At 32.7% G+C, this 12,655-nt stretch overlaps 1 non-coding gene across 1 annotated transcript; it reads left to right on the forward strand.

The window, feature by feature from the left end:
- Positions 1 to 441: 441 nt before the first annotated feature.
- Positions 442 to 512, forward strand: TRNASTOP-UCA. The gene has a single exon. It is a non-coding gene; the product is annotated as a tRNA-Sec (tRNA).
- The last annotated feature ends 12,143 nt before the right edge of the window (positions 513 to 12,655 follow it).

Below are 12,655 nucleotides of genomic sequence, written 5' to 3' on the forward strand. Positions count from 1 at the left end.
CTTGTCCTGAGCTGACCACTCCTTGTTTCCTCTGCTTTTTTCCTGATCAATAGAATATAATACTTTTTGAAGGCAGAAATGGTTTTTTAATTATGTTTGTGTGCCTTATACCTAATACAATGTCTGGTGTATGATAGGTGTTTAAAAATACCACACGAGAGACAATCACCATACTTCCTCTATACTTTTTGTAATTCTTAGATTCTAACACTATAGTTTATTTGTCCTTCTATTATCTCCTACTTTCTTTTCCTAATGGGTTCACCTCTATTCATGATTATTCATTTCTTCAAAAATATATTTTAAATCTCTTGCAAGTGGGTTAGAATTGATAATATGTTGTAACTTCTTTCTTTGCATCCACCATAATTTCTGATGGTACTTTTGTTACTGTTGCTTTGGGAGTTGTGACATTCTAAAATTTGCAACCATTATCACATCGCCCAACTAGCTCAGTCGGTAGAGCATGAGACTCAATCTCAGGGTCGTGGGTTCGAGCCCCACGTTGGGCGCCAAAAAGTACTACATGATTCTGGACCTAATGCATTGTCCACTTCAGGACTAGCTTGTGGAATTGGCCTTTAATCTGCATAAACTAGTTTTGATCAATCTACCTTCATTCGAATCATCTGGACCAGAAATGTCAAATGAGTGACTCATAACTCTCTCAAGTACAGTGCCAAGTAGATAAAATATAATTGGGAAATATTTAATCAAATACAAAGTACAAATACAATAGACTATAGGTAATGCTAATATATGGTTTTGATATCTATTCTTAACCTCTCATCTTACAAATGAAGAAGCAGCAGTTGCAGAGAAGGGAACTAAATTACCCAATGTTATAAAGATAGAAAATAGGAGAGCCAAAATTTCACTGCAGGCTCTCTGATTCCAAACTCTTTCTTCTTTCCACTGTAATTTATAAATGTGCATCTTCTATATCTGTTATAATAGAATCCTTCTAAGGATATCTGTATCCTTAGCATCCAGACATATTCTTGGTATATAATAAGTACAATCTTTCTCTCTCTCTCTCTCTCTTTCTCTCTCTCTCTCTCTCTCTCTCTCTCTCTCTCTCTCTCTCTCTCTCTCTCTCTCTCTCTCTCTCTCTCTCTTTCTCTCTTTCTCTCTGTATATGTATCTATATATGTATGTGTGTGTATGTATTAGTGAATTACCAGGTGAGGTAAGTAATACAATCATTAGAATTCTCAATTTTTATTCCTTAATAGACTGTAAGTGTTAAAGTCAGGTGCTATGGTTTTAACTATATAATGCCAGCATCTAGCACTCACCAGATATTTAATAGTTATTTTTTGCCTGTTGGTATTCTTCACAAATGACATACTGCCTTTGAGTTTTCCCAAAGCCATTCACCCATCCTGAAAGGTTCTCCCTCCTCATCTTTGCCTCTTGGAATCCCTGGTTTCCTTGAAAGTTCTGTTCAAATTCTGCTTTTAATACTTTTGTGCATTTCCTTACCACCCTCCAAAAATTACCAATCATTTAATTTATTTATATTTTATATAGGCTTAATTATTAATATATTGTTTCACTAATAAAATACATGTATATGGAGGGCAGGGACAATTTTATTTCTGTCCTTTAGTCTGGCACTGTGCCTGGCAGTGCACTAATTTCTTAAGGAATGCTTATGATTGATCAATCAACTGATTAACTTAAATTTGCAAGTAAGGGTGGACAATTTATGCATTTTAGTTACTATTTAAATCATAAAGCTATTTCCCCTGAATATGTGACTTTCAAAGATTTTGAACTGTTATCAAATACAATTTTTCATTTATTTGAGGACCAAACCTTCCCATAGGAATACATCTCTAATTTAATCATGTAAATCAATAGGATAATGCAATTTAATTAACAGAACCATGTTTAGCAGATGATGTTTCAGGAATACATTTGATGAAGTCAAGTGTATCTGTAGTTAAAAGGAATGGAGAGGTTGACTTGAGGCTGTGAGGATGCTCAGTTCTAACATTTTACGATTTGCGTAAAGTAATTTACATGCTATTTAAGAAAGACATTTTTTCTCATTAAAAATGTATGGAGAGCTTATAACCCCTGGTAAAACAGTGTGTTTGGAAAGAGTAGGTGTATTAAATTATATATGGTCACTTAGGGAATTGTTCAGGAAAATACTAATCGTGATGTTTTAAGCCCATAGGTATTCTAGTAAGTCCATCCATCATGTTAGAACAGTTGTTGCTAATAAAGTCTTATTCCCAACTACAAAGAGCTTTGAAAGCACTTTCCACTTGGATTACTGTATTATCTTACAGATTTTAAAGATTCTGTTGTTGGTTTAGGGAATTGAAAATGAATGTCAAAGCCAGAGCCGTGAAACACTGCATCAAATCTCTCATTTTGAGTGAGTAGCACTACAAAAATAAAAAGAACAATCATATTACATTTATGGACATAAGCTGACCTACTGAAGCTCAATTAGAGTCACTTAAGAAAAGGAAGTAGATAGGGAAAACAGAGACTGAAATAGGGATGACTTTGTAGCATTAATGGTATTATTATGTCAGATGGCTATAAGTTAGATGGTTAAATTTTGCATTCATTTTTGTATTGTCTCTTACCAAGCTTTTAAATTCTTTTTTGGAAGGTAAGGGTACACTGGGTACTTTTTGTATATATTCTACAGCTGTACAGCTTGTAGTGGGCACTCAACAAAGACTCTACAAGGGCATCTTGGAATCATGGCTGCTACTTAAGCATAAATGGCTGCTTTGCTCTTGTCATGTTTATGTGTATGGTTGCTTACCAGATCTTAAAAACCAATAGATGCCATAATGCTCAGATAGTTAAAACTAAGTGGCAACAGCAACTGCAGTCACATGAGCCCAGGGCCACCTGTTATGGGTAGATAGCTACAGGTTATTTAGTTACCATTGGAGGGAAAATCTTGCTTTGCAGGAAAATGTACCTCAACTCCCTTTCTTCTACTAGCAGCTGCAGTAACAGAGTTCCACATTTACTCTTTGATTCCTCTCAGGAAGAAGCAGAGGTCATTTCCAGAGAAAGCTGGAAGGGACAGAAAATAGTAATCTTACAGAGAGGGAGAAGAAATCAAATCAATTATTTTAATTCAGAATATTTCAAAGGAATACCAATTTCTGATGATAGGCTTCTTAGACTCAATATTTCTAAGTTTTAAATTACATATACACATACATATATAAATATAAACGTAAATGTATATGAATATAAATATATGTATATGTATATATATACACAGATAAAAATATATGCACACACACATTATCAGGATGTGTCAGGATAATTCTGATGGAGCGTCATTTGTCCTGTTTTCTTTCTAAAATGCAGAAAGCCTAGAGTAAAGGTAGACCGATGTAAGACTTTTATGGATTTTGGGAGGTAAAAAGAAGGGAAAAAAAGAATAGTTACCTTGGTTTTCCTGTGTCCTGTGACTGTGGACTGTGGACAATGTTAGTCTTGAAAATTTTAAAGTATAAAGTCTTGTCAATTTCTCACTTATATAGGGCTTCAATGACAGACGAATGTTTGAGCTGTTGAATCTGTATGTCCTGGAGTGACCACACTAAGAACATGGAGATTTCAATTTGCTAGCAAGAAAGGGAATAGCTAAGAGACCCCAGCATGAGCAAACAGGAACTTTAAGGTGCCAACTCCTGCCTCCTTTTGTCCTATGACATACCTAGAAGTCAGCACTTTTATGAGCAGATATCTATTTCTTCCTTTCTGTGATCCAGACTTCAACTGTGGAGGAGGTTCTAGAAGGGAACTACTGAGACCACTGATGTTAATGATGATGGGAAGGTATAGGGATTCAGTTAGGATGATGGGAAGATGGACTTGATATTCAATTGACTTTCCTGTGTGTATTATACTTGATTAATGCTTTCTCTTTTGCTACTTACTAATTTAAGTAAAGTGAATATTTTAAAATGATGACTTTGAGTAAAGCTGAGACGTAAATCAATTTATGAGAAGAAAAAGAAGGGACATTTAAGAAGAGGGTGTGGCAGTAAGAAGGGAATCAATTCAGAAAGACTGATTATGTTATATACAATAGAAGTCCAGGAACTTACTACTAGTATGTCAGAGCACTTGGATGAAAGCTTCATTCTGTCCTGATTGCTGATAGAAGAATATTTTTCAAAGCAATCATTCTCTTTTACATATAAATAGATGACTGGAAATAGTATCACATGACAACAATTGCCTTAAAAGTCAATATTTTAGGAGTAAAATACTGATGGGAAATAGGTGAAAAGTTTTCATGATATAATAAAGTCAATAAGATAAATGAATAAATAACTCACATACTTCAGGTGCTATGATTTGTAGTTTTTCCTCCTACCTAAAGAGTTTGATCTTGTTTCATTTCTCAAAAACAATTATACCATCCTTGATTCATATTCTAAATATGGATTTCCTGATTCCTTTCATTCTCAAAGAATATGTTAACTCTCATAGTTATGAGTCATTATAAAAATTCAAATAAGGAGCCATTTTATAAATATCCCAGAATTCCCAACATAGCTCAGAGCACAGCTAATTTCTATTGGGTTGGGTGCATGGTGAAATCTTATTCTATGGTCCTATGCTCCAAAGTAAGCTTTGAATAGATGGCTGCCATTCTATAGTACTTATTGGATCCAGAAGATTCAGTTAAGAGAATTTGAGCCTCTTAGTGCAACCATCACCATTTCCATAAAGACCATGTAAATTCAGTTTGCATTTGGGAAGTATGAGAATAGGTCCTCTTGGGGAAAGGTAACCCAAACTTGTTATATTCTAAAACTCATTTTAAATTATTTCCTTGCAATGCTGAACCCTTTCCTTTTAGAAGACATTTCAGACATAGTAGTTAAATTTCTAAGCCAGTCTACAAAATAATGTTTAATTCAAAAATTTAGTTGAATTATAATCAGCGATTGGGCAAGTTTGAATTCTGAGCTCTGAGACCATGAAATGTAGGAGAGAGGAGATAAAAGAGGGAAAAAAAAGAACTATTATAGTATGTACTATAGACAGTAATCTAAACTAATTTTTATCAAACAATTTTCTGATTTTCCCAACATTTCTTATCTAATAGAGAGTCCTTCCCCAAGTAGTTTTTATGTTGTTGTGTTGATTAAATCTTTAGTTATCAACTTTATTTTTTTTCTTGAATCTTGGTAAACTAGCCTCTTTTTTGGATAATTTTTGAAAATTTTAGTTTTAATTTGATGTCTGGAAGTTTCTATTCTCATCTTCATTCTTCTTTCCCTCAATTATTTCCATTGATGTCATAGACCTTCTTGTTTACCAGAATGAAATTTGTTACTATTTTATCTAGCTCTATCAATTTATTTCCTTGATATTTTAATTGCTTGGGTATTAAATATATAATGGATAAAGATGTTAACTTTTAAAATAAACCACTTCCAAAAAGATATAACTATATATTCAGGCAAAGTTTTAGTATAAGTAGCTTGCCTCTCAAACCTCCAATTGTTATTTTTTTCCCTGAAATCGTTAACACTCAGTATCCTTATGCTATACTCAAGGCAGAAAACCAGTAGAGACCTGTTAAATCCTTCACACTGCCTAATGCTCCAAAATTTCCTACCTTCGCTCCGCCCCATTTTATTTTCTTATGATGTCATTACCATAAACACAATGATCTCTCTCTCTCTCTCTCTCTCTCTCTCTCTCTCTCTCTCTCTCTCTCTCTCTTTCTCTCTCTCTCCTCTCTCTCTCTTCTCTGAACATGCAATGAATTGCTCCTTTTCCTATGCATGACTTTCTTATTAATTGCCACTTTTCAGTCTTCAAAGCTCATATCAAGACCATTTCTTCACAAAGACTTTCCTGATACGGCTTGTTCTTAGTCTTCTATTCTCACCTTTCCTTATATTATACCTACCTGTATCTAAGTTGTAACATCCAAGTAGAATGAATGAATGAATGCTCCATGAAAGAACAATTCCATTTCTTGATAACTTTTATACTTTTTACATTGAATCTTGCACACAGGAGGTATTCCATACAATGTTTGCATCAAGTTGAATTCTGAGAAATTTAGATGTCAGAATCTGAAATAGAACAACAACAAAATATCAATCATTCACGTAGATCAAAGATGTTATTGAAGACATTTTAAAGATTAAAATTTAATCTCTATATATAGAGATCTATATCACATATAAATATATGAAATATATGCATATATTAATGTAACATGTATTACATATTAATGCAATATTAAAAGTAATACATGTTTAATCTTTAAAATATGTTTTAATGTATGTGATATCTAATATCATGTATATATAGACAAAATGCATTATATATATGCATATATGTGCACGCACATACATATACAGATGTGTATAAGTTTGTGCATGTATGGAATGGATAAGTATTACATATTGAAAAGAATAAAATTGAATATGGCCAGAGAAAAGGGATTTGTCCTTTGATATAATTTCCGAACATTTTAAAAGCATAGTTATCACATTAGAGTTGCCATATCAGCTCCACAGGAAAAATCAGTTTTGATGCTATCTTTTTATGAAAATTTTCAAAAAGCATTCTTACATCTATTCTCCCCCACCTGTTCTCCTAAACCTCAAAGAAAAACATTTTTTCCTTGTCTTGTTAAAATCTGTTTTTTTTTTTTTTATTTCTGGCTCCTTTTCATTGAAGGTTTATTTTATTTTGATTATTTCAACATCTAAGTTAATAAATGTAATTGGTCACAACAGGTGTAACCTTATTTAATGATCTCATTTTTCCTTCTGGAATTATTTAAGTAAAGTCTACATATTTTTCTTAGTTCCCTAGACAGATTCTAGTATATCAGAGATTTGAAAATTGGCTGGCATTCTGGGATTTGTAGTTCAGAAGAACAAGTGTTCCTTCTCAGCCTTGAGAAATATGGACTGTCATGGTCTTTGAGCCAGTAAGCACATTTGAGATTTGGAACTTTTATAAAAGAGATGTATGATCTTCAAGAAAGCAAGATGTGGAGGACAGAACTGAGACAACAATACTTGAGCAGCAGCAATAGTAATGAGGTGATATCCTTAATTCATATCTCTCTATCCCCAGAACTTCAAGAATTGAAGTATAGTGGCAACTGTAGGGAAAACTGTTTGTGTGTATCTATGTGTGTCTGAGTGTGTCTGTGTATATGTGAGAGAGACCGATAGACAGAGAAACAGAGACAGAGACACAAAAATATTAAGTTACAAGAGATAAGTGTGATCACAATATACTGTTTCCTCAATGATTAGAGGAAGTTCTAAAAGATCTATTCTTGACCTAACTTCTCATTTTATGCCTGTTCATTTAAATGTACTGTTATATAATCTTTCTTTATCTAAGCTTTTCCTTTTGTACTGATTTTGTTTTATATATAAAAATACCCAGAATAAGTTATGATATCTTGAAATGTATAGTTTTTGTCAAGGAAGTAAAATGAAGAGAATTCCCAGAGGTTAGCTGAAAATACACAAAATAAATTAGTATAGAGAGGTAAACCTGTATCAAAATGTTAGGCATCTTTTTAATTGAGAGTTCTGAATTGTTATGATTTCATTAATAATTTTTCAAATGATATAATATTAATGAACTATCAGAGTAAGAGATTATATGGATCCAAGAACCATAATTTTGACCATAGAATTAAAGTGAGCTGATTATTATAACAGGATGATGCCAATTGAATTTCCAGTCTCTATAGTGACAAAAAAGGGAAGAAGAAAGGAGAGAGTCACATCCAAGAGGTCATACCTTAAATACTTCATCCCTATCTCAAATGGGAGAGATTAGGAGAAATGAGCTCTGTCCCTTTATAAAAAGTACAGGTGATGGTATGAAGGGCTGACTATAAACTGATAAACTCTACTTCCCTACAGTAATATCTATCAGTGTTATAGCTGCCTTTTTTTTTTAGTGCACAAAGATAAATTTAGAAACAAAAACAACCAAAATAAAACAATGTGAATAAAATACTTATCTTTTTGAGAATTTCTAATGTCCTATGAAGTCTGCTAGTATTTTACTTTTTCATTCCCTGCAATTTTTTTCTTGACTAAATTAGTCAAAAGTATAAGTTTCAAACTAGTTTTCCCACAAATAATTCAAAACTTAGAGGACTTTGCCTAAAGGAAGCCAAATATTTATCATTTGTTTGGAACATCCTAATGTGATAAGACAGATCCCAAAGGATTATGAAAGACAACTGGGAGGAAATAATGGAGCAGCCTTAGAATACAAGATATATTATATATGCACCTAGGAATTATATTGTAAAATTTATAAAGGGAAAAATGAGTCTTGCATTAAATACTTTATATCTTTATTTTGTATTTAAATTTAATGAAAGAATTTCATAGAATTATATATGTATGTGTGTATATATGCATACATATACACAGCTATATGTATATGTGTGTGTGTATATATATATATATATATATATATATATATATATATATATATATTCCTCTCTTTAGAAGGCTAGCTTCTTGAAGGCAGGAAGTATTTCACTTTTATCTCCATATCCTCAGAGTTTAATACAGTGCTTAGTACATAAAATGTATTTAATAAATGTTTAATGAATATATTTTAATGTAATAAATACCTTAGAAGCAGTAATAGAGGCAATTTTTCACATACCCTCCTATTAGCAAGTAAATATGAATATGAAAAATATGAAAAAATAATATAAGGAATACATTATGGATCTCAGTGGAATTTTTTTCAAAAATTAGATTTACTATCTGGATAGAAATCAATGGGGAACATATCTTATTTTCAGACATGAATAGAGTATACACAAAATTAATATCTTTACTTTCTAAGAAATTCTAGCTAAATAAAGAGAAAATTTTGTATTCTACATTTTGACTCATATTTTAATTTAATAATTAAAAATTTCTTAAAATGATGAACAAAATAAACATCTAGAAAAACTCATAAAAAGAAAGGCATGTATCTCATCCCTAAGGAGAAAAAATGCTATGTTGCGACCCAAACTCAGTTCCCACAATCCTCTCTTTGGGTGGAGACGGCTCTCTTCATCATAAGATTAATAGAACTAGCCTCAATCATCTCCTTGTTGAAAAGAGCCACATCCATCAGAATTGATCATCATATAATCTTGAACAGCAGAAATTTTGAAAAATTTGTCTCAGAGTACTATACAATTATGAATTAATCTAAGAAACACATGATATCTATGAAAATATGAATTATTGCAGGTCATTTCAAAATAGTGAAAATAAAGAATCAGTTACATAGGGGTCAAAGAAGATTACTACTGCTGCTGCTGCTTTTATATACACTATCAGTGTGCCAAATAAACTTTTTTTTATCCTCACAATAACCCAGAAAGGTTTTTGTAGTTGTTGTTTCAGTCCTGTTTTAGTCTTTAAGACCTTATTTGGGGTTTTCTTGGCAAATACACTAGAGTGATTTCTCATTCCCTTTTCCAGATCATTTTTTAGAACAGGAAAGCGAAGAAAACAGAGGGTAAGTGACTCCTCTAAGATCATCCAGGTAGTGCCTGAGGTTATATTTGAATTCAGATCTTCCTGATTCTAGGTCCATTGTAACACTTAGCAACAGATTTCATGGTGCAGTTTATAATCTTGAAGAGCTTTATCAGTCAAGCAGTTCATTTAGGTTCATGCAGCCATAATGAACAAATTATAGAGATGTTGTGTTCATGTTTCTATGTGCATGTATAGAAACACACATATATGCTAACCTAAGAATATTTGAACTTCCAATTTAATTCCAGGGTTACAATGCATGAATTTTTGTTTGATTGTCTATAAATTTCCTTGATTTTACTTTGTTAAATGGCAAAAATTTAAATGCAATTCCATGCATTGTTTTATATATTTATTTAATTTTATAATGGTTATTAAGGTTAATGGTTATTAAATTTATTTGCTTATAAATACACTTCCTTATTAAGCTTATAAATTAAAATGATTTTAGAAGTCTTAATGATTCTTCAAGACTCAGTTCAATTCCCAATTTTTCCTTGAAACTTTTCCTGTATCTCATTTCAATATATTCAATTATTCCCTTTTGCCTATAATATAAAAGTAGAAACTCCTCTGGTTAGGAGTGGCTTTACAAATTTGCCCTGATCTCTTTCTGTCCACATTATACATCATTCCCTTTCCTATGCTCTTTGTTCCCCAGTCTTGTGCTCCCCACCCTCAGCTCTTCTTCGTTATTTTCCATGTCTTTACACTGGCTGTCCTGAATGCTTTGAATAGACTCTTTCTTACTTCTATGTCTTTGAATTCCTTTTGGTTCATCATTCAACTCAGCTAGCACTAATTTTAAACTCTTTCCTGATCTTTCTATTTTAGTTACCTCCCATATTTTGTATTTAACTAACACTTATTTTGTGATATGTGCAATCCGTTCTGATAAACATTTATTAAGCCCTTATTATATTTCAGGCAATGTGCTAAGTGAGGAGGATACATTTAATATGTATACATCATATTTTATAATTATATACATTATTCATACATAACTACTTCAGCGAACAAACATAAACATTTCTCACTTTATATAAATTCATGGAAATTCAATTTTATCTAAAGAATTCTGAAATGCCCATTTCAAAATTAAACATGCCTATGTTAACTAAACTGTGATCTCTCTCTGTGCTTATCCCTCGACTTGGCATTCTGTGGCTCCCCCCTCCCTGAAGTGAGGAAAACCCTCCAAGTAAAGTCCAACTCTGTGTTTCTGTCTTCCATCAATCAGAGTTTGGGTACTGTCTCTGGCCCCTATATGTCCTTGAATTATAAGTGGCTCAGTCTCTCCACAGGTGCTTTGTCCCTTTTCCTGCAGCTTTTTCTCCTTCCCTTATCCACAGCTGAGTGCAAGTAAAAATAAAAAAAATGCTTTATGTAGAGGTTTGCAGAGTACTTCCTCCACTTAAGCAAAGCTATATCTTTATGTCTATGTCTGTCTGTCTGTCTGTCTCTGTCTTTGTCTCTTTCTGTATGTGTGTCTGTCTGCCTGTCTCTTTCTCTCTGATTTTTGTCTCTCTGTGACTCTGTCTCTCTGTCTTTCTGTCTCTGTCCATTTGTCTGTCTCTTTCCTCTTCCCCATTAGACTGTAAGCTCCATGTTTCATATTTTTATATTTGTATCCCCAGGGCTTAAAAAAATTCTTGATGGACAATAGGGTATTACTAGATTCTTGTTAATTGAGTGACATATATATACATATATATGTAAATGTATATGTCGGTTGGGTTAATTGAAACGCTTGTAATAATTATTGTCTAAAATCCTGTAATATATTCTGCCTTAATGGAGGAGGGGAAGGGATTGACTGCGCCCAAAGAAAACTATGTGTCAACTAAAGATATGTGTGGTCCCCAAAATTAGTGGTATATTATCAAATTTCTACTTCCTTCTGAATACTTCACTCTACCCCTCACATATCCCTGAAAAAATAATCTTAGTGTATTCATCTCATCTTTTTTTTCCTTATCAGCAATCTAGCAAAACATTTATCAAGGGTATACTATGTGCCAGTTCTACTATGTGCTCTGTGCTGGGGGAACAGACAAAATGGATCTGTCCTTTGCCCTTAAGAAGCACCCATTCTACTGTAGAGATACAGATAGGACACAGAGAAATACAAAACAGTGCCAAAAAATTTCAAGAGGAAGAGAGCTTTGAGTATATTGGATTGGGGAGAAGATCACATATAATTAACTTCTATATTGTTTTGCATAGTGCCAGGGACTGATCAAGCTGTACACTCCAGAAAGAAACAATATGCAAAAACACAGCTGTGAGAGTATTGTTCTTATGATTAATATTAGAATATAAATATATTAACAAAAAAGAACAATGTTGATTCACTTAAAGTAACTTGTATTTCACCTAACCATCAAAATCAGATTTCATCCTTATTTAAGTTGAAAAACTTAAAAGCTTTCTTCTTAACTTTGTATCAAAGTGAAAATCCTATTAATTCAATGATTGACAATGAAATGGATTCTATGGCTCAGTGTGTATAAACCCCCCAGATTGGTGCATAATACTCAGGTTTTGCCAGGACCCCAGATCAATGTTAAGGATGACCTTTACATTATATTCACAGCCACACCAGTGATGTCATACAATCAATCTACTGGGCTACCCAAATAATGCCTGGAGAAAGAATACTTATACCTAGCTAGCTATGTCCTCCTACTGTGCATCAGAATGGACAGCATTAAAGTATAATCTACAAATAGATTCTCTATGAATGGAAAAGAGACTGACTGGCTGGGAAGATATAAATTTTTCCCCATTAAAATACGCCCTGTACTGGGTGAATATAAAAGGAACAAAATATCTGTGATGGGTTTCTACCATTCTTACAAAGCATTTGCTAAAGTTTAAGATCAAGAAAAAGAAGTACTTATATTTAATTACTTCTGATTAAGTGTATGTTCAGAGTAAATTTGTTTAACTTGACTCCCCCATAGTGAACCAAACTTTAAATAGGATCTTTTTCATGCTTATAGACAACTTGATCTAATGTGATTGATATTATCATCATCATTATTATTACTCATGCAAATATTTGCATTAAAGAAGAAGACTCCATGCAT

Source organism: Sarcophilus harrisii, chromosome 3 (genome assembly GCF_902635505.1).
Source record: "Sarcophilus harrisii chromosome 3, mSarHar1.11, whole genome shotgun sequence".
Taxonomy (NCBI): domain Eukaryota; kingdom Metazoa; phylum Chordata; class Mammalia; order Dasyuromorphia; family Dasyuridae; genus Sarcophilus; species Sarcophilus harrisii.